Genomic DNA, 27,006 nt, shown 5'->3' with positions numbered 1-27,006 from the left:
TTTAGGACAAAATTATTTCCTATATTTTATGTAATAGTTACATAAAAGAGTTATTCTGTATCTGAAATACCTAAATGTTATATGAAACAGAATAAGCAACTAAAATGCTGCAAGAATAAGCTTTATTTAGGCAAAAAAGTTAATATTCTATCCTTTGTACTGGCTGTGGGTATGTGTCGGCCTGTAAAATCTGATGTTTGTACCAAAAATGTCCCACTTTGGCCATTTGAAAAGGTGGCAACTCTACCTAATTAACAACATACTTGGGAACTCAAGAGATAGTATGCTACACTAACTTATCAAACAAAAAACAAACAAACGACATCCGATCCAAATATTTACAGAAATGTGCTTAAAAGACTTCCAGAAATCTTCTGATAAGATGAATCCCCTGCACAGCTTGTGACCAAGCAAGCATACTACAGACTATAATGTTTAATCATTTTGACCTGGTGTTACACAAACATAAAATTGACAATTCAGAACAACAGAAACAATATTCTAGTTTGACTAGAAACTATATTACTTTGATAGGTAACGTAACCAAATGTCACGTTCAAAACATCAGACTTCAAACTACATTGGTTCAAACTTCCTCACCCAAATATGCACAGACACACAGGGGCAGCAGCAAAGAAAACTCAACTCTGACTCCTGTATCTAAATAAACTTGTGATTAAAGAGCAAAAGCAAAAAACTTTCCTTACTGTAAGGAAGCATGACTCACTTGGAACAGCATAATTCTCCTTATAGCTAGTTAAAATTCCGTGCCCTTAATCCACGTTAGCATTCAACACACTCATGGGTTCTCCTTAAAGAAAAACTTCACCATGAAGTTTTTGAGGTAATTGCATCATTTCCCCAAGAGACAGGTCTTGCAGCTGTAAAAGTGTGTGTGTGGGGGGGGGCCTCCCCCTTGCTCTATGGGGGCCCTCCCCCTTGCTCTATGGTTCCAGTGCCCTTGAGCATGTGTGAATACGTTGCTGAACTAAGCACTTATTTTCATAGATGGGTGAGTGGATGTCACGTCACTACTTTTGAAGGGCTGGCAGACATTTAGGTGAGGGAACAAGCCCTTAGCACTTTGCCTGAGGACATGAGAATCTGGATAGCTGATAGACAATGCAACACTGTAGATGAGTTGGGGAAGAAGGGAGACCTCTACCTAGCAAGCAGGGCATCACTGCACAGGAAACGAACACCCAGTGCTGCACATGGGTCTAAGGGAGCCCATGGTGGGCAGCTCAGACTGCTCCAACAGAGTCTGATAGTAGCAGGGGAAACCTCTAGTCCAAGTAAACGTCCAGGACCAAGGGTTAAATGTTTTAAATTTAACCAGTGGGCTCATGTAGTCTATAGATGTTCACAGAGACAAGGTGGGCAACAAAAGGTGGGAGAGCCAGTAAGTTGAATGACAAAATGCCAGCAGTAAGTTGTCTCAAGACAACAAGGGTACCAAACTACCACAAGAGGTTATATCCCATCTTAGTGGATGGGAAAGAGGCCACTGCTAAAAGAAACACAGCCACTAACCTAACCATTGTGAAGCCTGCAATGGTTAAAGAGGAGCAGTACTTGCTTGGGCAGTCTACTCCAGTCAGAGCTTTAGGAGGGACCCCATTCTAAATACCTTTGGTTAGGGCTTACCTTTTGACTGGGAGAGTAGAAAAGGAAGCCAGCAAGTAGGTGTGTTTGAGGATATCCCTGTGGATGTCTTGATAGGGAATGATTTTGATAATGCAGCACCCTATGTGCATGCAGTTGCATGCAGTCAGGCTTGGAGACAAGCATGTGGGTCTGGTAGCCTGGGGAGACCCAGCCAGACTGCACACTTGCAGCCAGGACTGATGAGGTGGTTACTTTAGGGAGGGAGTTAACCTGTAGCAGTGAGACTAAAGGTGAGCCACAGCTGCTTGTGGGTACTGATGTTACCTTAGACAGAGTGACTGCAAGGGCAGAGGTGAGTAGTAGTACCAAGGCTGACAGTGAGACATCGCTGTCAGAGAATACCAGACGTCCTGTGGAAGGGGAGCTGGGAAGGGTTACAAAGAGAGACTTGAGAGAGGCTCAGCTCTCATACCCTAAATTACAAGGCCTGAGAGAGGTAACTAATGAGGCACCTAATTCTCAAGGGAAGGGAGAATCTGTATATTGGGACAAAGGGTTACTGTATAGAGAGTAGACCCCTGAGGGAGGGCTAGAGAGTGAGAGAATACAGCAGATGGTAGTGCCCAGAGCCTACCATCTGGCACTTCTAGCCATAGCCCATGATATTCCCTTTGCAGGTCATATGAGCATAAAATGTACAAAGAGATGTATTATGCAGAACTTTTATTGGCCTGTGATTTCCAGAGATGTAACAGTGACCTGTGAGCAGTGTCAAAAGGTAGGCAAGGCAAGAGGCAAGGTGAAAGCTCCCTTGACGCCTTTGCCTGTGATTGGGGATTCATTTCAGAGGGTAGCTATATATATATTTTAGAGCCTCTCAGTACCCCAAGTTCATTCCACAGGGAAAAGGTATGTCCTAGCAGTAGTAGATTATGCTACCAGATACCCTAAAGCAGTGGCTCTGTCCTCCATTGAGACAAAAGGTGGTAAATGCTTTATTAGAGATTTTCAGCAGGGTAGGTTTTCCAAAGAAAATACTGACTGACAGAGGTGCCAATTTCATGTAAGACCAGCTGGCTTGTCTGTAGAAGTACTGGGGGTGAAGCACCTAAAGAACAACCCCTACCATCCCAAGACTAATGGTCTTGTTGAGGGGGTAAACTCTAAACTCAAGATGATGCTCCGGGCATTTGCAAACCAGTTCAGGAGGGAGTGGGACAAATATTTTCCACATCTATTGTTTGCTTACAGAGAGGTACCCCAGGAATCCACAGGATTTCACTCTTTGAGTTGCTGTATGGGCATAAGGTGTGGGGACCTCTAGATTTGATTTGTGATGAGTGGGAGGCTATGTGTGAATCCCACAAGGAGTCTGTTGTGGCATGTGTCCTAAACCTCAGGACAAGGCTCAGGGAACTCATGGGCTTGACCCAGGAGAACCTGGCAGAAGCCCAACAGCAGAAAAAGGTTTGGTATGACAGGAATGCTTGAGCTAGAGAATATGCTGTAGGGCAGCCGGTAATGGTTCTCATTCCTGTCAGACACAACAAGTTGCAGGCAGCTTGGGAGGGACCCTACAAAGTGGTAAGAAAGGTCAGTGATGTTAATTACATGGTAGAACTGCTAGGCAAGAGGCAGGGGCACAGACTGCATGATGTTAACATGATGAAACCTTACCATGGCAGGGAGGCCCTTGTGCTAAGTATTTGCAGTACAAGGCAGGAGGAGTCTAAGGAGGATCTATGGCTGCAGGAAGGCAGCCAACCAAATCCCAAATTATTATGGTGGAGCCTAGGGCCACAGGCATATGATGGGAAAGTGCAGCACTATACTGGGGTTAGCAATGCCAAGGCAGCTGGAATCTCAAGACAGGGAATGGTGTAAGGTATCCCCAGACAGTCAACCCTCTCAAGCAATGTTTCTCAAGTGTCACTTGAAAATCTAGATTTGAGTTTTCGCGGAGGGAGACACGTGACACAAAGGAAATACTGCCAGCCTGGCTGGCTGGAATTTTGTCAATAATTATATGTCATTTGAGAATATTAATATGATTCATATAGAAATGTAACAAAAGGAGACACTGCCAGCCCAGCTATCTGGAATTTTGTAAATAGTTATATGTCATTTGTGAATACCAACATGATGCAATTGCTTGTATTACCAAATGTATTAGAACTATATGTTATGTGTATATTAAACTACTTGTACAGATGTGTGTGTTGAAAAGGGTTTGTACAGTACTGAGCTTCAAGGATGTGCCCACAGTTTACCCTGTTTGAAAGGAACAGAGATGTATGTGGACTGTGTACCTGTGCAGATGTGTGTTTTGATAGTGGAAACTGGAAAATACAAAGATGACTTGCAAAATTTCAAGAAAATAAGTTGAAATTTGATTGTTTTACAATTGTGTTATGGAAGTTAGTTTCAGTCCAGCAAGGAGATGGGATGTCTAGAGCTGAGGTGCCTTCTGTATTGTTTTGTGTCTTCTAGCAACTGCAAACATCTAAAGGCTATGTATTTTTCACAATGAGATGTCAAATGCTACAATTGGGGTTTAGCTTGGGAACTTAAGTCAGGTGGCAAAAGGTGATGTCATCCAAGTTAACCCAGCAGTAATATTTGATATTAACTTAAGAACTCTCTCAGAGAGAGACTGGGCATTTTGTATTTTGTTTTTGACCTGGAAACATCCACTCATCATCACATCTGCACTTGTCTGTAAGATTCAGGGCATAGTATCTCTCGTAGATATAGATAGGAGTATACTAAAGATTAATTCAGATGTTTTCTGTATTTATTTGAGACTGTCCTGCAATGTTGTTTTAAAATATTTCCTGTGATTTTTAACTCTGAAGTCACTCTGTTGAGTTACCGAGTATTGTCTTGTTCTTTTATTATTTATTATTAAATATATTTAAAATCTATCTTTGTGGCTGATATTTGTGAAACGTAGTTAAGCTCTTAGGTACTTGCATATAGGTTCATAGTTTCACAGGTCTTTACTAGGCTAATGACCACAAGGGCCTTTTTAAACCTAGCAGTACATCCCAAATCTCTGACAAGATATTTGGTGATATGTATTTGTTGACACTGTACAGGCCACTCCTTAATAGCTGTGCAAGTGTTGGTCAAAACTACCATTTGGATAATAGTAACATTACACAGTAAGATTGGACACCCATTGTAAGGGCCTTAGAGTAGCTGATAAAGATTGGTTGGTGGCAGTGATAACTTCCTTATAATCTGGGCAGAGGGGGAATAGCAAGTAAACCTCTGCGAGCCTTTCCCAGGTGTGTGTTTGTGTTGCTATATAAATCAAATTTCAAAGTGTATTTGTGTCAGCTACTTGGGCATGGGCAAGAAGCACTAGTTGGACAGAGAGGGTGCTGGAGGTGTTGGCTTGACCACTCATCGGAGATCTCACCTTATAGCTGTGCCAGTGAGGGGTCTTATTGGGGATCTGGAGAGAGGGAGAAACCAGTCCCAGACTGACTGTGATCTCTGTCTGCTCTTATGGGAAGTTGCACTTTACTGTGTGTGTACTTGTCATTCTCCAGTGTGTACATCCCCCAGCTGTTTCCAGTGGTGAGTATTGAGACGCCTTGATTACTGGACCAGTGCAGGGGCTTTACATATGAAATGAGCTGCTGCACTTCCATGGAATATACAACAGCTGCTACACTCCCCTGGAGGGGGCAATGAGTTGCTACACTCACTTGGAGCATGTAATCAGTGAACACACCCCCTTAGAATATGCAATGAGATGCTACACTCCCTTGAAGTGTGCAGTTAGTTGCTACATTCCCTTGAAGTGCATATGAGTCACTACACTCCCTTGGAGTATGTAATCAGTTGATACACTACCCTAGAATATGCAATGAGCCACTACACTCCATTGGAGTGTGCAGTTCATTGCTACACTCATTGGGAGTGTGCAATGAGTTGCTACACTCCCTTGAAGTGTGCAATGAGCTGCTACACTCCCTTGGAGTATGCAATGAGATGCTACACTCCCTTGGAGCATACAGTTAGTGGCTACACTCCCTTGAAGTGTGCAGTTAGTTGCTACTCTCTGTTGAAGTGTCTAATAGTCACTACACTCCCTTGGAATGTGTAATCAGTTGCTACCCTGCCTTGAAGTGTGTAATCAGTAGGTGCACCCCCTTGAAGTATGCAGTCAGTCGCTAAACTCCTTAGTTCTTTTCTTAATGCTGCACAGTTTATATCTTGATCCCAATAGGCATAGCTGAGGAGTCCCCACATTTGATGCCCAAATCACTGAAACATTCTTCATAGGTTCATAGGTTAGTACTAGGCTATCAGCCCTAGCCCTATATGCTTTCCAGCCATAACAATTCCCTGAATATTTCTTCCCACATTAGTTACTTTCCTGGACCCCTGTCTAGCAGGGCGACTGACTTCTAAGGTCACAAACCAGGGCCTGCATGAGAACTATATTTATTGACCTGCAGAGGAGTACAACATGAACTGACACAAATGCAAGTACTTTAATTTCACCACCTGAAGAACAGCAAGTGGTATGCCTGATGCCTATATCACCTCAGTGAAACTAGCAGGACAGGATGAGAAAAATGTAAGAAGCTAAATACTTTGAAGCCAAATATCAGGGAAAATTCCCTTCTCTGCCCACCTCTGAAAAGGTCTTTCACTAGCCAAGGAACTAATGAGAAGTGTAAGGAGCATGAGGCTGAGTTTACACACAATAATCAAGTAATGAGGGAAGCAGGTGAAATACACCCGCAACAATTACCTTGTGGTCCTATCCAAGGGCATCAGCGTAGCTTTTCTACACCGGACTGTCTCAAAAGATTGGTTTGGCAGTTAGTTCAGAGGTGTTTCTAAGCTGCTTCCTGTGGTTCAGGTGTAATTCTCTTAGTTTCCATTCACCTAGGTTGTAACTAAACCAGACAGCACCTTCAGGGTGCCCCTGAAAATATAAAATTGTATCCAGTCAGGAAATATAAAAATAAGCCTGTTCATGTGAATGAGTCCCTTGACTCCCCTAGTGAAGCTTTGATAGCTGAATTCAGGCTTGTGTAGTCTATGTCTCTTCCTTTTCATCCTGCTGAGCATATATAATTTAGATGACCAGAGGAAATAGTTTTTCTCAGGTCTTCTTATGCCAGGTAAGCCCATGGGGCATACATAATGTTAAATGAACATGGGGTGTTAAACATTGTGAGTCCTGCCCTTGTATTCAAGAATACTCCTTTTACAGATCACAGCCCGGTGCCCATATAAGGCCCCATGTAGATTTTTCATAAACCCATTGCCATATCAAATGTGCAACAGCGTCCCATGCAGGTCTTTCACTTACCTTGTACCACTTACAATATGTCCTACCTCAGGTTCTGAGGATTGGTAATTTTATTCCCAATGTTCAATTGCCATTTACTTTGTCATTTTGTATGCTGGCGAGTAGAGTCCACACCTTTGCTGAAAGTAAAGGTGGTATAGTACAGTACTGACTTCTTTAGCCTTCTCCTGGGAAAGGGATTCTGAAAATATTGAAGTCTTAGTTTATGAGACATACAAGAATAATGAGAGTTCTCCTTCCTAAAAGTCTCCTCTAAACAAAACTTCCCTTGAAAACACACAAGCTTTGGGAGCTCTTCTTTGGATTGCCAAGTATCTCCAGGACATAATCCTCCAAAATGTAAACTCCATTTTAGAAATGTATTTCAGGAGCACTGGATTACCCCTTATATGGAACTTCTTCTCTAGGATATGACCTAGAAGCATCGCCATATGTGGTGTTTTCTTTTCATTGTTTTCTCCTTGGGTGTACATATTATTGTATTTTCACTCTTCTCTCCCACACATAGCCCTGAAAATCATACTCAAAACCAATAAACTGCAGCTAAAAAGTACCCTGCATGAGTACAAAACACAGTCTAACATAGTCTATAATTTGGTGCAAAAGACAGTTTAAAAATACAGCTTAAAAATTCAGTTTAAAATACAACCATTAAGTTAATGTTAAATACATACCAAAGCCCAAGAAAAGACTGGTCAGTGTTAGTCCCGCTGTGCTTGCCTCCCTGCCCCCAATTTTCACCCCCCCCCCACTAACTCTAAATTTATAGGTACTTAACCACACTCCTATTACAGTATCCTATCAGCTTTCCCCTATATACTCTTTCCACCCTGTTTTAACATCCTATCAGTTTTCACCTAACATTTTCTCAACCCACTCTATTACCTCTATAGTGACCATCAGATCTTCTCCTGTTGTATCATACAAATAGCAGAACCTAACTCTACTACCTCTATAGTGACCATCAGATCTTCTCCTGATGTGTCATACAAATAACAGATCCTAAATGCTATACTCCTCTCATAATGTTGCACTACTCTCTACTACCCATTCTGCTGGCCACTTATGTACTCACCTTGTATGAAAACCAGTTGTTTATTGGATATCACTACCCAAAAGGCCATACTATCACCCCAGCTGTAAATTATCCCACCCTCAGCCATGCTAATAACAATGTGTCCAACTCAGCACCTTGTTCATTCTTTCAGCATACTAACCCCTGGTACATTAGCTCTAGATCTAGATAATATTACAAACTTTTAAACAAACCCCTGAAGCTTATCACTAAATATAATCCTAGCCTTTTGCTTGGTGGTGACATTCATCCCAAACCTAGCCCATCCACTTCTGATATATACACCCCCTCTACCTGTAACCTAAGCCATAAAACTATAATCAGTAGACCAACTAACTCTCTCCTGGCTTGTCATCTCAATATTAGGAGCATCAATAACAAGGTACATGAACTGCATGCACTCCTGGCTGTCCACTCCCCTGAGATTCTCTGTCTATCTGAGACCTAGTTAAAACCTATCACTACTGACAATGAAGTGTTACCACCTGGGTATAATATACACAGGCTGGATCATGTTTCCAGGAAGGGGGGTGGGGTAGCTATACTCTACAAATCCGAATTGAATGTGGCCATAGATGTTAATCAACCACCTCAAATTAATAACTCTGAAATTCTTGCCACTAAATTGCAACTTAACAAAAATAAATGCATCAACATCATCTGTATGTATATTCCCCCCAAGTAGTAATATAGCCACACTGAAAGACACCCTACACTGGCTATCATGTCATTACCCCCAAGAAACCCTATTACTTGGTGACTTTAACATAGACTGGGGCACCTGTTCCTCAGAATCCCCTTCTACCCACATTAACCTGCATGCATTTACACAAATCATAACCATCCCTAGCAGGCTAGGTAAACCCAACCAAAAAGAAAGCACACTCAACTGTGTGCTCGTAAATAGTAACCCCCAACTGTACACTGCTGGTACCCTCCCTGATGAGCTAAGTGACCACCTTCTCACTTACATAGTTATGCAAAAAGCCATTAATCCTCATCAACCCTTACTCAGAAAAGTCAGAAACAAAAAATACTTTTACCCTGCCACATTCCAACAGGAACTTAACTCCTGTAACTGGTCTATGCTAAAACACCTCCCCTTAGAGGAGGCAGTTGCATATTTTATAAACAAATTTCATGAAATCCTTGATTTGCATGCACCTGCCCACTCAAAGCGAACAAAGGCAAAAACTGCACCATGGCTTTCTAAAGAATCGAGACTAAAAATTACCAGTAGAAACAAATTTGGGGCTCTATGGCACTCTTCTAAAGACCCCCATGATCATGTTAAATACAGGCAAGCTAGGAATGAAACTAAAAAATCCAGTTTACAAGATAAAAAACAATACTACTGTAATTTACAGACAGCAAACCAGAACAATCCTCAGAAGTTCTGGGCAGGTCTGAATAATCTACTTCATCCTGGAAAAATGTCTAACCCTATCCCCGCTGCTAACATTGATGAATCCCCTCAGGATGTTTCAGACAGTTTTAACCATTTCTTTACAGAGACAATTCAAGCCCTAGCTAGCCAATTACCTCCTAGCTCCCCTGGCTCTGATAGCACCACCCCTATAAACCTACTTTCGTTCAGCTTCCAACCAATGTCCACGTCGCTTATCCATACGTTGATCAAAAAATGAAAACCTACCACACTCTCCGCTGACCAACTCCCCGAGTACCTTCAAAAATCAGCTGATGCCATTGCCTGTCCAGTATCAATACTAATTAATTATACCATAGCAGAGGCTAAAATTCCCACCATTTGGAAAACATCCTACGTAATTCCACTACATAAAGGAGGTTCCTCCAATGAATTCTCCAATTATAGACCAATAGCTATACTTTCTTCACTAGCTAAGATTATGGAAAAATGTATACACAAACAACTCATGTACCACCTAATTCAGAATCACCTCATGGCCGATACCCAACACGGCTTCCGTCCACACCACAGCATGACTTCAGCCCTACTATTTTTCAGCAATACCATAAATTATAATCATAACAATAATCACATATCCTCAGCCCTCTTCTTGGATCTTTCCAAGGCATTTGACATGGTGGATCACCAACTTTTGATTCACACCCTGCAATCTTTCTGTCTAAATTCTAAAGCCATTCAGTGGTTCAAATCCTACCTCAATGGGAGGCAGCAGGCTGTTCTCTGGCAGAACAAGCTCTCCAACCTGTTACCTAACACCCTTGGAGTACCACAAGGCTTTATATTAGGGCCTCTACTGTTTTCTGTCTTTATTACCGACTTATATATAGTCATCCCAAAAGTCAGCTGTATCCAATACACTGATGACTCCACCCTGATTTGCTCAGCTACATCTCCTTCAAACTTGAGGTCTGCTACCCAGGCCACCTTTAATACCATAGAAAACTGGCTCTCTGAACATCGATTGTTAATAAATCCCAAAAAAACTAAAATGTTGTTATTCTCACCAACACAAAGTTCTGCTGCTTTTACCGTCACCATAAATGCAAAAGATGGCACAATAATCACCCCGACCCCTCTACAAAACTATTAGGAGTCATTATCAATAATAACCTAAAATTTGACCTTCATGCAAACCAATCGATCAAGACCATCAATAAAAAACTTGGGTCACTATATAGAACAAAAGCCTTCCTAACCCTTCCTGGTAAGATTGCCATAGCTCGCTCTCGCCTACTTTCTCCACTTCTATATGCTTCCCCTCTTCTCTGTAATCTAAACAAGACTGTACTTAATAGACTGTCAGCCTGTTACAATCACATTGCCAGGTTTGCCACTGGCCTGCTTCACTGCATCAACCTTAAACAGCTTGGGTGGCTAGAACTTCCCAGTCTAATCCAATATATCCTTCTGATTATAGCTAATAAAATCCTATATAATCCAGATAATACACCATCTCTTAAAATATTATCACCCTCTATAACAATCCGACACTGTTTTGATCCTCGAACAGACTACTAATTCAGACAATCAAAATTAACAATGTATCCGGTGATTCCCTCTTTGCAAATTCTGCAGGAAGAGCCTGGAACCTAGTTCCAGCTATTACTTTGCTCTCCTCCCTAGGCCAATTTAAAACCAAACTCAAACAACATCTAACACTAAACTGGCTTTTCCACTGCAACAAGACTGGCTGACTCTCATCCTGAATGTGAATAATCAATTAATCAAACTACTGTTTAATTTTCCCCTGACTGTTACCAGGGGTATCTTGAACTTGTGAACTTGTCTATTCATGTCTGCTTATGTATTCTGTGTAAATACCTTATCTGTAATACGTCTTCTTTGTTATTATTGTATCTTTCTACCTTGGAGTTTTTCTCCCTGGGTCTCCACTGAAAATGGACATGAATCCATTCGGACTATCCCGGTCAACAAATGGAAAATAAAATAAATAACATTAGGTTTTCCATCCTCCTGCTTCCCAAGATCTGGCCATAGTTTTCTGAGGCAGCCTTTCTTTCCAAAAATTAGTACTGGTCTCAGTTCCTCAGAGAATTTTATGCAAGTTTTATGAAATTCCCTTATAAAAATTACACCAGCCTTCCTTTTTAGTTCTTCAAGCCTGAAGTCCCCACATAGACTAATATACTTGTATTAGGCTAAGGCACTATTGAGCCCAAACATACTGTTATACAAAGGTACACAAAGTAGTGAACATTTGTTCTGCATATACAAATTATAGAAACCATAACTGTGTGCCTTTAACAAAGAGGGAGGAAGGTTACCTTTGTGAAAGAGTGGCCACTCAAAGGTCTGCGATTGTACTACAATATAGTTGCACTCACCATTATTGATGAGATCATCTTACTCACCTACTCTCTCCTTTAGCAAAAATCATGGAGAAATGTATCCACTGGCAGCTATTTGATCATCTCCTACAAAAGAATCTGCTGGCTGACTGTCAGCATGGCTTTAGACCATTCCACAGCACTACAACTGCACTCTTGTCCTTCTCTGACTGTATTAATAAAAATCGTGATAACAGCATGCTTTCCTCTGCACTCTTTATAGACCTCTCTAAAGCCTTTGACATGGTGAATCATCAATTAATGTTAGATACACTACAATCTCTTTCCATAGATACTCAGGCACTCAAATGGTTTAAGTCCTATTTAGGTAACAGACAACAAGCAGTCCTCTGGGACAATAACTTATCCACTCAGCTCCCAATCACCCTGGGGGTCCCACAAGGCTCCATTCTGGGACATCTCCTCTTTTCTATCTTTATTAATGATCTGAAAACTACCCTTCCTCAAACCACCTGCATACAATATGCTGATGACCCAACATTAATCTGTGCTGCAGCCTCTTTGGCCGAACTTCAGTCCAGTACCCAAAATGTACTTCCCTTAGTTGAAAATTGGTTCCAACAACACTGTCTCCTCCTCAACCCAAAAAAAAAAAAACAAAACTATTACTGTTCACACTCACACAGAAGTCTGCCCCTATTAATTTCACAGTTACATCTAATAACAGCACTGTAATAGCACCTGACACAACCACCAAACTCTTAGGAGTAACAATTGACCATAATCTTAAATATGACACTCACATAAACTTAACCATCTAAGCAGTTAATAGAAAACTTGGTTTCTTCTACAGGCTTAAATCCTTTCTTACACCCTCTGCCAGAACTACTGTTGCACAAACCCATCTAATCTCCACCCTACTCTATGCCTCCCCCATTTATACCAACTTATCCAAAGCTAATCTAAACAAACTGTCAACCTCCTTTAATAACATTGCCAGATTTGCCACTGGCTCCCCTTTTTGAACCCATCACTGCCAAAAACTGAAACAGCTAGGATGGCTGGAATTTGAAAACAAGGTTCTTTTTCAACAACTTACTATCACTCACAAGGTCCTGTACCATCCCACTAATACCCCTGTACTCTGTAACCTCATTAGTCCTTATAAAAATCTTAAAACTCTACGTTCAGCAAATAAGTTAATAGTAGCCACCCATAAGTCCAATAACAAATCTGGTGACTGCCTTTTTACCAACTTTGTTGGAAACACCTGGAACAAGCTTCCAAGCAATCTAACTTCCTTTACATCTACACCACTCTTCAGGAACCAGTTAAGAGTCTTCCTTAAATTTCAATAGTTATGTACATGTACTAAACCAGATTGATACCCCCTCCTCTTGCTAAACCACCTTTAAACCTACTTCAACAGTTATATTTGTTCATATGTCCTTCACTATTTGTTCAGGAATCATTCCAATTTTTCTAGTTTAAACCAGCTTTTTCTATCCCTTCCTGAACTACTACATAATCCAAACTAGCCTTTTAGAGATTACATATTATCCCAAAAACTGTGAGTATTTATAAACATAAGACATTTACAGATAAAAGTTATTAGTTTTACTCTCTCTCTATGTCTGACCTACTGCTGTTAATCTACTATACCTTCCTTCTATAGTTACTTCTACTGCTCTTAATCTCTCGACACCTACTCCAATATAGTTTTTTTTCCGATCTCATCTACTATCTTCAACCAAATTTATGGTAAAGTGTTGTTGTTTTTACAAATTATTGTATTATTGTAATGTTTTTCTTTAAGTAGATGCTTAGTATCTTTAGTCACTTTGTATAATCCTGCTTGGAGCTTTTCTCCCCGGACCTCTACCGAAAATGGACATATATCCAGATAGACTAGCCCGGTCAACAAATGTAAAATAAGAATAAATAAATAAAATAAATAAATCATAACATCTCACAGGTGGACAGTGGCTGGATCCCCTGTAGCATAACCATGTCAGACCTTGCAATACTTCTTTGCTTTGCTTCCAGCTCATAGTATTGTATGAAAGAGTGACCACTAGTAGTCATTTTGTTATCTTTCAAGATATTCTCCACAGGCACATTTTTAAAATAAAATGGCAATGTTGATGACATTCTAGTGGAATGAGCTTTAATAATGCCTTACAAGGAATTGTTGTATTACCATAGCGAGATGCAGTAAACTGGGGGTTAAGTTCTTGAAGCAGACAAAAATTATGCTTTTCTGAAAGGTTATATCTCATATTTGGAAATCTAGCATGTGTAACAGACATCCCACTTCATTATTACAATTTTGATATAAAACTGGAAGTGGGTGAGCTGATTGAAAGACTACTGAGATCAGCTTGGACATAGATTTACATTGAAGGACATTCTGTCCATATGAGACTCTCTGTAAGGTGGTTTGCATGTCTAATATCATTTTTCCTGATGTTGAGGAAGGTAGGAAAGTAATTTTCTAAGAGAGTTATTTTATAAGTCCATAGGTGTGTACTAGGCTAATGGCCCTGGGACCTTTACAAGCCTAACCATAGGATTACCCTGGCATCTTGCCACCCAACCTTAGTTCCCAGTGTCTCTGTCGAGTAGAGCCACTGGAGTTATCCCCAGGGTGAATTTTCTATTTCCCATCCACTCATCAAGATTTCTCTTGAAGAGGGTCAGTGAGGTGCTCTGCTTGACATGTATAATCAGGCATGCCAAGTCTTGAACCGAGGGCCCTGTACACCACAGTCAGAGTAATACATCACTACACTATATGAGCTCACACCCACCGGCTCAAAGAGGGGCATAACTAAAAAGCATAAAGCTGAGAACCCAAGCAGAGAAATATATCTTGGAGGTATTAAATGTAGTACACATTTCAGGAAGGCCTCAATAGCTTCACTGGTAAACAAGTAGGTAGTATTTAGACATATAACATGATGGAAGAAAATGAAAGGCTTGAACTGAGCGGCTGAATGATTCCAAGCTCTTAATGGATGCCCATTAAATATTTATTTTTCATTTTTGCAAGTACTTTTCTTAGTAAATGAATTTCTCTGGATTTCCTTTACAATATTAATACATCTGCAGAAAATAATGGTGCTATTTGGAACCAAACCATTCTCCTTCAAGCTGCTGCAGCTGATGACTTGTAACTGGATTTTAAGACCTTATCACGAGTAACATCGTGAACACCAACAAGATCAATAGGAGAAGAATGCGTCATATCACCACCAAGGAGGACCATAGCTGTTTAGGCCAAGAAAAGCTATCAGACTTAGAATGAATCTGTCTCATTTTACCTTCAGGAGTACTTGCCCACTCAGAAGGATATGATGGAATGGTGAAGAAACACAAAGTCCTTGTGAAACAAAACATACTCATCTTCTATGCTGTTTTGTGAGGAGGAAAAAGACAACAAAGATATTAACTGCTTAGTTGTGATACAATTAGATCTACCTCTGATATATACCATATTTAACATAATTTCAGGAAATGTTTGCTGATCCACTGCCTATTCATGAGCCAAAGTTATTTTCTTGTTGAAACCGTCTGCAAGTGGGTCTGTAGGGTAGGAAAATGCACTGCTAATACATGGAGACTATGCTGTATGTCCAATTTTCAAAAAGGCCGGTTCTTGATAAACCTGTAAAAATCTGATTTCACCTTGATTATTGATGCTTCATATCAATTAAGTGATGTTTGTGCTAATATACAAGACTACATGCAGGAAATTGTTTTAAAAAGATATTAAGGCTGTTAACTGCTTTCATATCCCTTGGGTTAAAGTACACAAACTTTTTTATGCCCATCTGTTTTATACAGAGAAGTGGGTCCTCCATGCACAGTCTGAAGAGTCTTTTATGTGCTGTGACATTGCTGAAGGAAGATGCAACCCTTTGGGGATATTTTCTGGATTCATCTACCACAATATTTGGGTGACAATGGACTGTGGAAGAGAAATTACAGTCTCTAAACACTATGTTACCTGGTTCCATGGGACTTTTGAAGCCTACTGAAGTCTGCTCAACTGAAATCTTGCAGACCTTAGAATAATGCAAAAAGACATGCAATTTGGAGTACTTAGCAAGCTCTTTTATATTGAAATATGCTACCAAAGAAATCTGCAATTACCTTCTTAATATCAAGCTGATTCTCGAAGGTTGCATCAAGATGATAGTATTCGTGTGTTACAGTTAACAATTTCCTGGACTCTGTCACTAGCAGGCAATCACAGAAATAATGGAATACAGTCACATTTTACAGCAAAACATATGGTTATTTTCTGGAAGCTATGGCTAGACCAAATTGCAAAATACAAAGAAAAAAATAGAAATAGTGCTGTTCTAATTCAAACTTGAGATACTTTTGTAAGATGATGTTGTTGGAATGTTAAGGGTTTTCCATGTCCATTTGTTGCCATGGTAAATTTTTTTTATGAAAGAGAGAACTGATTAGAGTTATTAATGCAAAACAGCACACGCTGACTGGAGAGATCTCAAACAGGTCTGAAAGTTCTTATCCATTCTGAGAACTAAGGGTCGAATGGCAACAGACCCTGTAGGATAGGTTCATAGGTACGTACTAGGCTAGCTACTCTTGTGGGCATTTTCAAGCCTAGACAATTTCCCTTTACTTACTTGAATTAACCAATCCCATTTGGTGTTGTATTGGTATTACCCATCCCATGGTGGATAATTGCACATAGTACCCCTAGTGAGAATAACTGAGATCATACCATAGAGAATTTGCGGGGACACATGCATAGGATAGAGAAAATATGAGTTGCCTCTGTCCTTCTGATTTGAAGGGGCATCATAACTAATCTGCAATTGCTTTATGAATTTAACTTAAGTATGATTACTAAGCACTGCAATACCAGTCAACAAAACATAATCAAAAATTCCAGGGAACATTACATGAAATGAAATCCCTTGGATGCTGGAATATTTATTTTTAATTTTAACCACACTAACTTCATATTAGTTATGTACTTAGTGTGTCACATACAAGCCTGGCACCTCATAGGAAGGAGTATGTGGAATGGACAGAGGTTGTAGAATATGAAGACATGTTATTGTACTGCCATTAATACTGTATGTAAAACTCACCTGTCCATGGTAATAACCTGCTGAGCTGGCAAGAGATATCAAAAGATTCCTCCCAGGGAAAACTGGATATAGGGTCATGGGATAGGAATAACAATGGGCCATGCTGTATAGGCACATTTCCCTTTCTCCTTAGCCTAACTATCTGCCCCTGTATTGCCTTTGTCTACCTACTGCTGGACAGGCATAGATACTCTATAAAAGGATCTTCTGCTAGTTGGATAAATTTTTTGAAATCGTTGGGTTGGGGCATGAGAAATCTCCTTAATCAACGACCTACCCTTTCCTTTCTTATGTCAGATCATTGATCAAATACAAGTTTCTGAGTATGAGCAGCATCCATCAATTTTCTATTAGCACGGTCAGGATATCTTTTGGTATGGATAAATACAGGTCTCCTTAAAGCACCACACTACACAGAGCTGACCTGGTAGATGCATCTTTACCCATCAATCCATTCATCCATCCATCCATCCATTCATCCATCCATCGATCCATCCTTCCATCCATCCATCCATCCATCCATCCATCCATCCATCCATCCATCCATCCATCCATCCACAACCCCTTTTTCCCATTTTTGCACATGAGATCAGGGATGTCACTTCAAGAGTGACAATCATCTACAGCCAAAGTTTACACTGTCGGGTGGATAGACCTGCTACACTAGTTCTTCCACACCATGCACTCGCATGTACACTCACACCTATGGCCAACTTAGAGTGTCCAATCCACCTACTGTATGTCTTTTGAATGTGGGAGGAAACTGGAGCACGCAGAGGAAACCCATGCAATCAGAGGTAGGACATGCAGACTCCAAGCAAGAGGCCCTTCAGCTAAGGATCTAACCGGGGAACATCTTCCTGTGAGGGGACAATGCTACCTGCTTTGCCATACAGATTTACTCTATAGTCACATTTCAGTAAATACACTCTTATGTAGCAGTAGGATTGTTTCGTTTTTTTCTTGAATGGGGTACATTCACATAAACAAACTTTGATAGCACATTGTATAATCCATGTAATTTAAAGACCTGATAGATAGTGTACTTGATAAATATTTAAAATTCTCTGTTAAAAAACAAAGTAGTAAGAAACATGCATTTCCTTCAAACACAGGTAGAAAGCAGGCTCAAAGAGAGAGAGAAAATGACAAAATCATAGAGACAGAGGGGAATAGAGGAAAATGTGACAGAGAGTGAGAGGGAGACAGGGAGAGAGAGAGGAAGAGAGAAAGAGAGAGGGAGAGAAGGAGAATGAAAAATGTACATAGAGAGAGAGAGAAAGGGAGAGGGGGTAAAGGGAAAGGGAGAAAGAAAGAGGAAGGGAGAGAGAAAGACAGAGAGAGGGACACAATCAGAGTGATACATACATATATATATATATACATATATATATATATATATATATATATATATATATATATATATCCATATATAGGTCCACTTCAATTGACCTAAAACTCATTTGACTGAAACCCATTTGACCGACACCCAATTGATCTAAATTTCATTTGCCTGACAATTCATTTCAGTGACTCCCATTTCACTGACAGTTTAGACATAGACTTGTTGTGGGTTTTCCTTCACCTGTGACTTGCTTGTAATAAAAATAATTACTGTAACTTATAGTGCTGTTAGAATTCCAATAGTCATGTAGAAAGTAGTGTAGTGTTTCTAAATGTAGGTCTGTCTCTTTACATTTTTATGGGGAGTATCTAAAGTAATTTGGCGAATGTTTTCTGCATTCCCAGCAATAGTGGCAGTGTGTAGAGTACTGTAAGGCAAGTTAAAGGTATATGCCTTTTTCCCCACTGTAGTGCAATCCCGGAGTTAGTATATATAATTAGGGGGAGAGGAGGGCACAGCCCCCCACAATGGGGGGGGTGTGGGGGCGTAGCCCCCCACCTAGTTTGGTTGTACATTGTCCTGTTTCTGTTAAGAGGGTAAGTAAGTAGTTTTTAAGTTCTTGAAAGGGTTAGTTATTGGTGTTCTAATTGTGCTTGTCTATAGTTAAAATTTATATGTTGAAAGTCAGCATTGCAAGCTGTCAGTGAAATGGGACTCAGTCAAATGAGCTGTCAGTCAAATGAAATTTAGGTCAATTGGGTGCCAGTCAAATGAGTTTTAGGTCAAGTGATGTAGATCCATATATATGTATATATATATATATATATATATATATATATATATATATATATATATATATATATATATATATATATATATATATATATATATATATATGTGTGTGTGTGTGTGTGTATATATATATATATATATATATATATATATATATATATATATATATATATATATATATATATATATATATATATATATATATGTATATCCATACATATATGTCTACTTCTAAATTTTAAAGTTTCAAAACCTTGAATTTCTTATGGTCGAGATCATAAGATTGAAGTTTTGAAACTTTTAACTGTTTAAATGGAGATCAGAGTATAGCCTGAAATGGTATATTTACAGTTTTCATCAGAGTAGTGCAACCTCAGGGTTGGTATATTTAATTATACACACACGCGCACACACACACACACACACACACACACACACACACACACACACACACACACACACACACACACACATCTATGTATGTGTGTGTGTGTGTGTGTGTGTCTGTGTGTTTATAGAGAAAGAGAGAGAAAGAAAGGGGCAGAGGCAGAGCAGAGAAAGACAGAGATAGAGTCATACCAACAGGCAAAGAGAGTAAGAAACAGGCAGACAGTGACACACACACACACAGAGTGAGAGAGAGAGAGAGAGAGAGAGAAAGTCACAGACAGCAAGAGAGATGCAGAGAGAGCGAGAGAGAGAGAGACAGAGAGTGACACTCACAGGCACACATGCACATACACACACACACACACACACAACACACACACATGCACTTACACACTCACACACACACACACACACACACACACACACACACACACACACACACACACACACACACACACACACACACACACACACACACACACACACACACACACACACACATCTATGTATGTGTGTGTGTGTGTGGCTGTGTGTTTATAGAGAAAGAGAGAGAAAGAAAGGGGCAGAGGCAGAGCAGAGAAAGACAGAGATAGAGTCATACCAACAGGCAAAGAGAGTAAGAAACAGGCAGACAGTGACACACACACACACAGAGTGAGAGAGAGAGAGAGAGAGAGAAAGTCACAGACAGCAAGAGAGATGCAGAGAGAGAGAGAGAGCGAGAGAGAGAGAGACAGAGAGTGACACTCACAGGCACACATGCACATACACACACACACACACACACACACACACACACACACACACACACACACATGCACTTACACACTCACACACACACACACACACACACACACACACACACACACACACACACACACACACACACACACACACACACACACACACACACACACACACACACACATCTATGTATGTGTGTGTGTGTGTGGCTGTGTGTTTATAGAGAAAGAGAGAGAAAGAAAGGGGCAGAGGCAGAGCAGAGAAAGACAGAGATAGAGTCATACAGACAGGCAAAGAGAGTAAGAAACAGGCAGAGAGAGAGGGACACACACACACAGAGTGAGAGAGAGAGAGAGGGAGAGAGAGAAAATCACAGACAGCAAGAGAGACGCAAAGAGAGAGAGAGAGACAGAGACAGAGTGTGACACACATAGGCACACATGCACATACACACACACACTCACACACACACACACACACACACACACACACACACACACACACACACACACACACACACACACACACACACACACACGCACACACACATGCACACACACAGACTCTCACTACAGCAGGGTCTTCTAAAGGTATTTTCATTTCCTTGGAGTCAAATGTAATGCACCAATCTTTTTGGATGGCATGGGTTTAGTGTCAGAACGTCAGCTTTTGACAATCAGGGAAAACTGTCAGGTGCCAAATGGAGGAGGAATAATCCATTTATACTTCTGTCATTTAACTTTTGTGAATCACTGCTTGAGGAATAAGACTATCCTGTACGTCATTTAAGGTGTTGCCCTATGCTGTTAGCTGCCTCCAATAATGAAACATATTTTGTTGTAAAATTAGATTACCTATGCTCTGTGTCATTCTGGACTAAATTCAAGATACGGGGAGGGCTTATTATGAGTAATGTAGAAATCATCCAGGCCTCTCTGGTGACATAGAGGGATTAAGCCCTGAGTACAGTCCAGGTGACCTGGGTTTGATTATCAGCTAGGGTGACTGATATAGCTGCAGAGTGAGAGGGATGGGCATCTCCTGCAATGATCCCTGGTGGAGACTGAGGGTGGCACTGGGGTCCAAAGAGGAGGTAGGGGTTGGACCTGGCTGAACTCACAGAGGTAGGACAATATGCTGCAATGCCCCCATTGCAAGCTTTCCCCTTAGATGTATCCATGTCTCTACAAGGGAAGGGGGAGTGGTGAGGCATGCAAGAACCCCCCCCCCAAGATAGATGCAAAGAAAGATGAGACCCTTAGAACACCCTTAGGAACCATGCCTGGCCCTTGCAATACTAAACTAAGTATGGGGGGGGGTGATAGAACATTGGATCATAGACTCAGCATAGACAACAGGAAATTTGGTAGCTGGACCAGTGGAGTGAGGTGCAGAGAGTACAAACAAAAGTAATTTAGAAATCCTCCCACTCTGAAGAAGACATGGACGTGAGGCTTCTTATTTATTTTGTAGTGAACTACTTTAGCTGGTACTGGTCAAACAGGTCGTGTGTTAGTATAAAACTCAGACACATAGCGAGGAGAGTAGGGGACCACAGCAGGTCCTTGCTATTCATCAGCAGTTTCCTGAGCTCTACTAAACAATTCCATGGCAAATTTGTGATCAGCATCTGATGGAAAGGCATCTGGAAAGCTCATAGGTTCATAGGTGTGTACTAGGCTAATGGCCCTGGAGCCTATATAAGCCTAGCCCAAGAAGATTCCTGGCATCATGCCACCTGAAGCTAGTTCCCAGTTCCCCTGTCAAGCAAGGCCACTGAAGTGAGCCCTGGGGTGAACTTCCTATTGCCCATCCACTATTGATCCTCTCCACGGAAATCTTTAGTAAAAGGAGAAGGATTTATGCATTCTGAAGAGAAATCAGACTACATTGTGGGCTCAGAAATGGAAATAACCTTTTGTTTTGGAATTTTAGTTTCTCAGCAATATTATAGTATTCTCCTGGAACCTTGGGAACTTTAATCTTCATGTGATTTGACATTTCTACCAAAAAAGGGGCTTTTTTAGCTTTTGAAGCCTGAATTACTGAGATCAATGACTGCTCTGAAGCTTCCTTTAAGAGCACTTTATAATCCTTGTTTTTGAGAGCCATTGTAAATTATGTACCTTCCTTCCATAGAGCATAGGGAGGGCTTGTATTATTATTATTTTTTTTACTTGAATTGATAGCTGCCTCCACTTTCTACATGTTCTTAGCTTCATATATTTTAAATTTCTCTTTATGTCCTTTTTCTCTCCGCATGCCTTGGACTACCAGCATGGATGTTCTCAAGGATAGGTGAACTAAGCAGCCACCTAGAGTGCTATTAAGGGTAGGGGAATTTTTCATCTGTTTTATTTATTTGCAATATAAATAAAAACACCCCTGTTCAGAACCATCGTGACTAAATTGACCTATGGGAGAGATGGTGTGAGCAAATTAGACACTGCCATATGTGCTAGCATATCTGGCTGAAGTTTTGTACATAATTTCAGATTAACCTATGTATTATATGCTAGGGTGACTAGCTATGATATTGTAAATAAGTTCTTACATGGTGATTAATACTCTTGTTTGTGCAGTATGCTTAAAGACCTGAACAGTGTTCCTTTACATTTCTAACTGTGCATGTTTGTGAAGGAGGTTCTAAATGCAGACTGTCTCAGAGTCAGCTGATCTACAGATGATGTCATCAGAATGTTTCCAGTTGCTCTGTGTTTATCGTCAGAGACTGAAAGACAGAATGGAACTTTAATAAATAGCTGTTTGTTGATTTTCAAAGAATGAAATGAAAATAACAACTGAAAAGGTTAAAACAGTTAACCTAGCTTACAAAAGAGCCTGCTGAAGACAGTTTAAACAGTTGTTAAGTGCATAGTTCAGTTGAGTTGCGTTCACAGTTGTATTGACCAGTGGATAGATACCCAAAGGACTCACCAAGTACTGTACGCCTGCCTTTGCTCTGTTGTAATATTTAGTTTAGATCTGAGACAGTGTTCTTCAGTTAGATAGGAAATTATAGCTAATTAGTCAGAGTTTTTTAAATGTTGGATTTCTGTCCTTCAGTATTAATTTAATTTTCCTTGTAATTGAATTCTGTTTGTTTATTGAAATTACTGTTTTACATTTTTAATAATTTTGCTTATTATTAAATATTTTTATTATCTTACATTGTGGCTGGTCAATTAGTGTATTATTTAGTGATTTTAGAGTGGTTATACCTGCTTTGATAATTACCTGACCACTCTGAAAGTCTGGTTGCTTTAGATCATATGCTGCCATTTGTTTTGTTATCTAATTTTAATAATTTGACACCCCTTTAAAAGGACATGTAGACACTCTGATTGGTGGCAGCCTGTTACTGTATTATAATTTTGGGGAAGGGACACAGCTGGAAATCTGTGTCAGGCTTTCCCAGAAGTGTTTGGATGTGTGAGATTTAAGTGTGAATGCATCAGAGGTCTTAAAGTGGGACAAATTGTTCTGAAGTGTGTAATAAGGAGTTATATTAGGGGTGGAGAGAAGTATACAGGCCAATCCCAGGTTATAGAGTGTCTTCCTGTTGTGCTCTTAGGGGAAATTGTGAAACATTATCCCTGTTTAAGTGATGGTCTCACATTGGACCCAGTAGTGAGGATTGAAGTCCCTTAGTTACTGACCCAGGATAGTAGGGGACACCACATATTAGTGGCAGGTCGGTGGGATATTAACCGGATGTCACATATTGGTGGCAGTTTGATGGGATATTAACCAGACATCACAGATGACTTTCTGCCTTGTCCCACCCACAATTTATTTTTTTTTACTTTAATTAATTTTCATTTTTATTTACTTATTTATTTATCATTTGCTGACTAGGTTTATCCCACTAAGTTAGTGGCCTCATTTCAGGGGAGACCTGAGGTGGTATTTATACTATTAGATAGTCATATAGATAAATTAGTACAGAGGGCGTTCTGATGGATAGTCTACATTGTGGGTAGGATGGCAAGATGCAGAAGCCTGGATATTCAAAAGTATGTAGATGGAATGGGCACAGTGGACATTTCAGTGGGATGTCTTTGGCAGCAATGCAGTGGTCAAGATGTAGCTCACTAACATTCCATACTGTAGTAGGTGTTTTGCTTATTTCTCCCTGGCAGACAACAAGACCCCATAGGCAGTATATAGAACTTTGTATGACTAATGTTCATTTATTTCTAGCATGTTTTAATATTTACCTGCTGCTGCCCACTTTGAGTGAAATAAAGCTAAAATACCTGCTGTGGCCACAACTTTTATTGCATTCAGACAGCTGAGGGGTACACAGTCAAATATGGCTGTAACTGGTGGGAATGAGGGTGGGCTGTGCATTAATGAGGAAAACTGACCATGCTGTCATGATCAAGTTAAACAGTCAATTGTCTGGCTTTGCATACAGTGTGCATTTGTATAGCTCAAATAGGAATATTTTACTTGGCCCATTTTTATGACATGCAGATATCATCTGAGGTGTACAGAGTAAAACTGGCTGTAATTGATGGATATGGAGGCCATCTGTGGAGAAAAAGGACTTAGCCCTGCTGTTGTTTGATCATTATTAAATAGTGACTGATCTGGCATGGCAGAAACAGGATCACAAAATATATTTGATGAAAGGGTCTATATCACTTCAGTGAAAATTCAGTTCACCAAATGGCATTTTTGGTTCACTTGCGCCAAACATGCCATTCTTTGAACTGTTCATACTGAGAGTGCAGTACAGTGAGGATCAGAACATTTGCCCTTTCCCCACTGTAGTGTGATCTCAAAGTTGATACATATAATTAGTGGGAGGTGTTGGGGACACAATCCCCCACAAGAGTGGATTTTGATGAACTGTCACTTCGCTGAAGTGATATAGAACCTGTTGAAATTGAGAAATGAGAAAATGGAGGCAGTAGGTGACCGGACAGTACCACAAACTAAAAAATCAGATTAGAGCCTTTTGGGTTTGTCTCAGTTACAGAAAATTAATTTCGTACTTTGTCACATTGCATGCCATTTTAACAACATGACTCAAGGTAAGCTCACCACAAAGCTTAAATGGACTGTAGAAGCAAACGCTGATTATTAACAGACTAAACATTATCTTGTGCTCTGAACCTGTTCTGGCATACCTGATTTAGTAAACACTTTATAGTGAAGCAGATGCATTTGATGTTGGCTCAAACATAGCATTCTTCAATAGATTGGATGAAGAGAAATATCCTATTTGTTACTTAAAGATAACATTCACTAGAACAGAACAAAATATTCTTCTACTGAATCTAAATGCTTATCTATAAAGTAAATGCTTGGGTTATCATGATACTGCTTACTAGGTAAGGAATTCACCCTTGTCACCTACAACATTCCCTTGCAATGGCTGTACCAAAACGCAGACAATAGAAAACTATGTTGATGGGCTATATCCTTACAGCCAAACACCAGTCTGGTGCCAGCCACCACAATGCAGATAATCTGTCTATGGGATACCATCACAAGGTCCTGAAACTGGTGGGGTCCAATGTAACACAGCATGGTGATTCTCACCAAACAAGTGTATGGAATTCTGTTTTATGAGTTGTAATGGGGAACACTCCTTTGCCTGTATGCAAAGCAAATACAACTTTAAGAGAAGCATGTATCACTGGTAACTAATCACAAGTGTTAGTGAAAGGTGTATGAAAAGAAGGGGCTGGTATACCCCAAATCAAAATTCAGAGAAGCAGAAGCATAGCAAGGATGAGGTCAATGGTTCATCCACCCAAGACACAAGGTAGGGATTAGGAGGAGCTATTGGTAAGTGATGTCCCTGTATTCTCTTTGCTGACCAGCATACAAAGTAGCAATTGGCTGGCAACAGCTTAAAAAAAAGTACAACTTTTTTTTTTGCTCTTCACCTGAACAGCTGAGGGAATGAAGGTGGGGAATGGATCTTACCACGGAACACCAGATTGGGAACTGGCACTGAGGTCTAGATGAGCCCGTTATGGTTCTGCTGAGAAGAAATAGAAGAGACTGCAGCTGTTAAACAGAAAATGAGAAAAGGAGGAGCAGAGCATTGGCAATGGAGAAGAGAAGTTTACAGGGGTTGTTCATCAGAGAAGAGACCTGATACCAGTTTTTTGGAAGTGGACAGGAACAAGAGATTGTTCATTTTGTTTGTTTCCAGTGCCAGTGTTTCTATAAATTACTGTGCATTATTCTACATAGTAAATTATTTTATACTTCAGTAAAGAAAGACTTTAAATTCTCAAAATTATTTATATAACATTTATTGTCATCATCGTTATCAAACCCTTTTCCCCATTTTCTACATGGGGTCAGGGTTTTACGTCACTTGTCACCATCTCTCTTGATTCAGTGCCACTCTCCTACTGTCTTCAACAACAATGACTGACTGTCACAGGTCCTCTTTCATGTAATCCATCACTCTCTTTGCTGGATGCCCTCATTTCCTCTTGCCTTCTTTTTGTACATCCCAAATCATCTTCACCAGATTATTTTCTGTTTTTCTGCCCATTTACCTGAACCACTGTAATCTGTTCTCTTTGACCTTCTCTGCAATTGGAGTAACTTCAGATTCTGTGCTGATGTCCATATTTTTTTGTCTGCCTCACAATGTGTATCCTATCACCTGTGAGACTGCCAGCCAAGCTATCTGGAATTTTGTAAATAACCATATGCTATTTGTGAATATTAATATGATCCATAGGCTTGCCTTAGTGTAAGAGAACTATATGTTATGTGTATATTAAACTACTGGTGTAGAAGTGTATGTTGAACTGTATGTTATGTACTGAGCTTCAAGAATGTAACC

At 40.2% G+C, this 27,006-nt stretch overlaps 1 non-coding gene across 1 annotated transcript; it reads right to left on the bottom strand.

Moving 5' to 3' along the window:
* Nucleotides 1-21,951: 21,951 nt before the first annotated feature.
* On the bottom strand, nucleotides 21,952-22,071 carry LOC122800586. Its single transcript, XR_006364594.1, has one exon. It is a non-coding gene; the product is annotated as a U5 spliceosomal RNA (small nuclear RNA).
* Between the last annotated feature and the right edge of the window lie 4,935 nt (nucleotides 22,072-27,006).

The sequence above is a fragment of the Protopterus annectens genome, chromosome 4.part0 (genome assembly GCF_019279795.1).
Source record: "Protopterus annectens isolate FY-2018-M chromosome 4.part0, PAN1.0, whole genome shotgun sequence".
Lineage (NCBI taxonomy): Eukaryota > Metazoa > Chordata > Ceratodontiformes > Protopteridae > Protopterus > Protopterus annectens.
The sequence above is the reverse complement of the archived record's forward strand: the minus strand, read 5'-3'. Positions and strand labels throughout refer to the sequence as shown.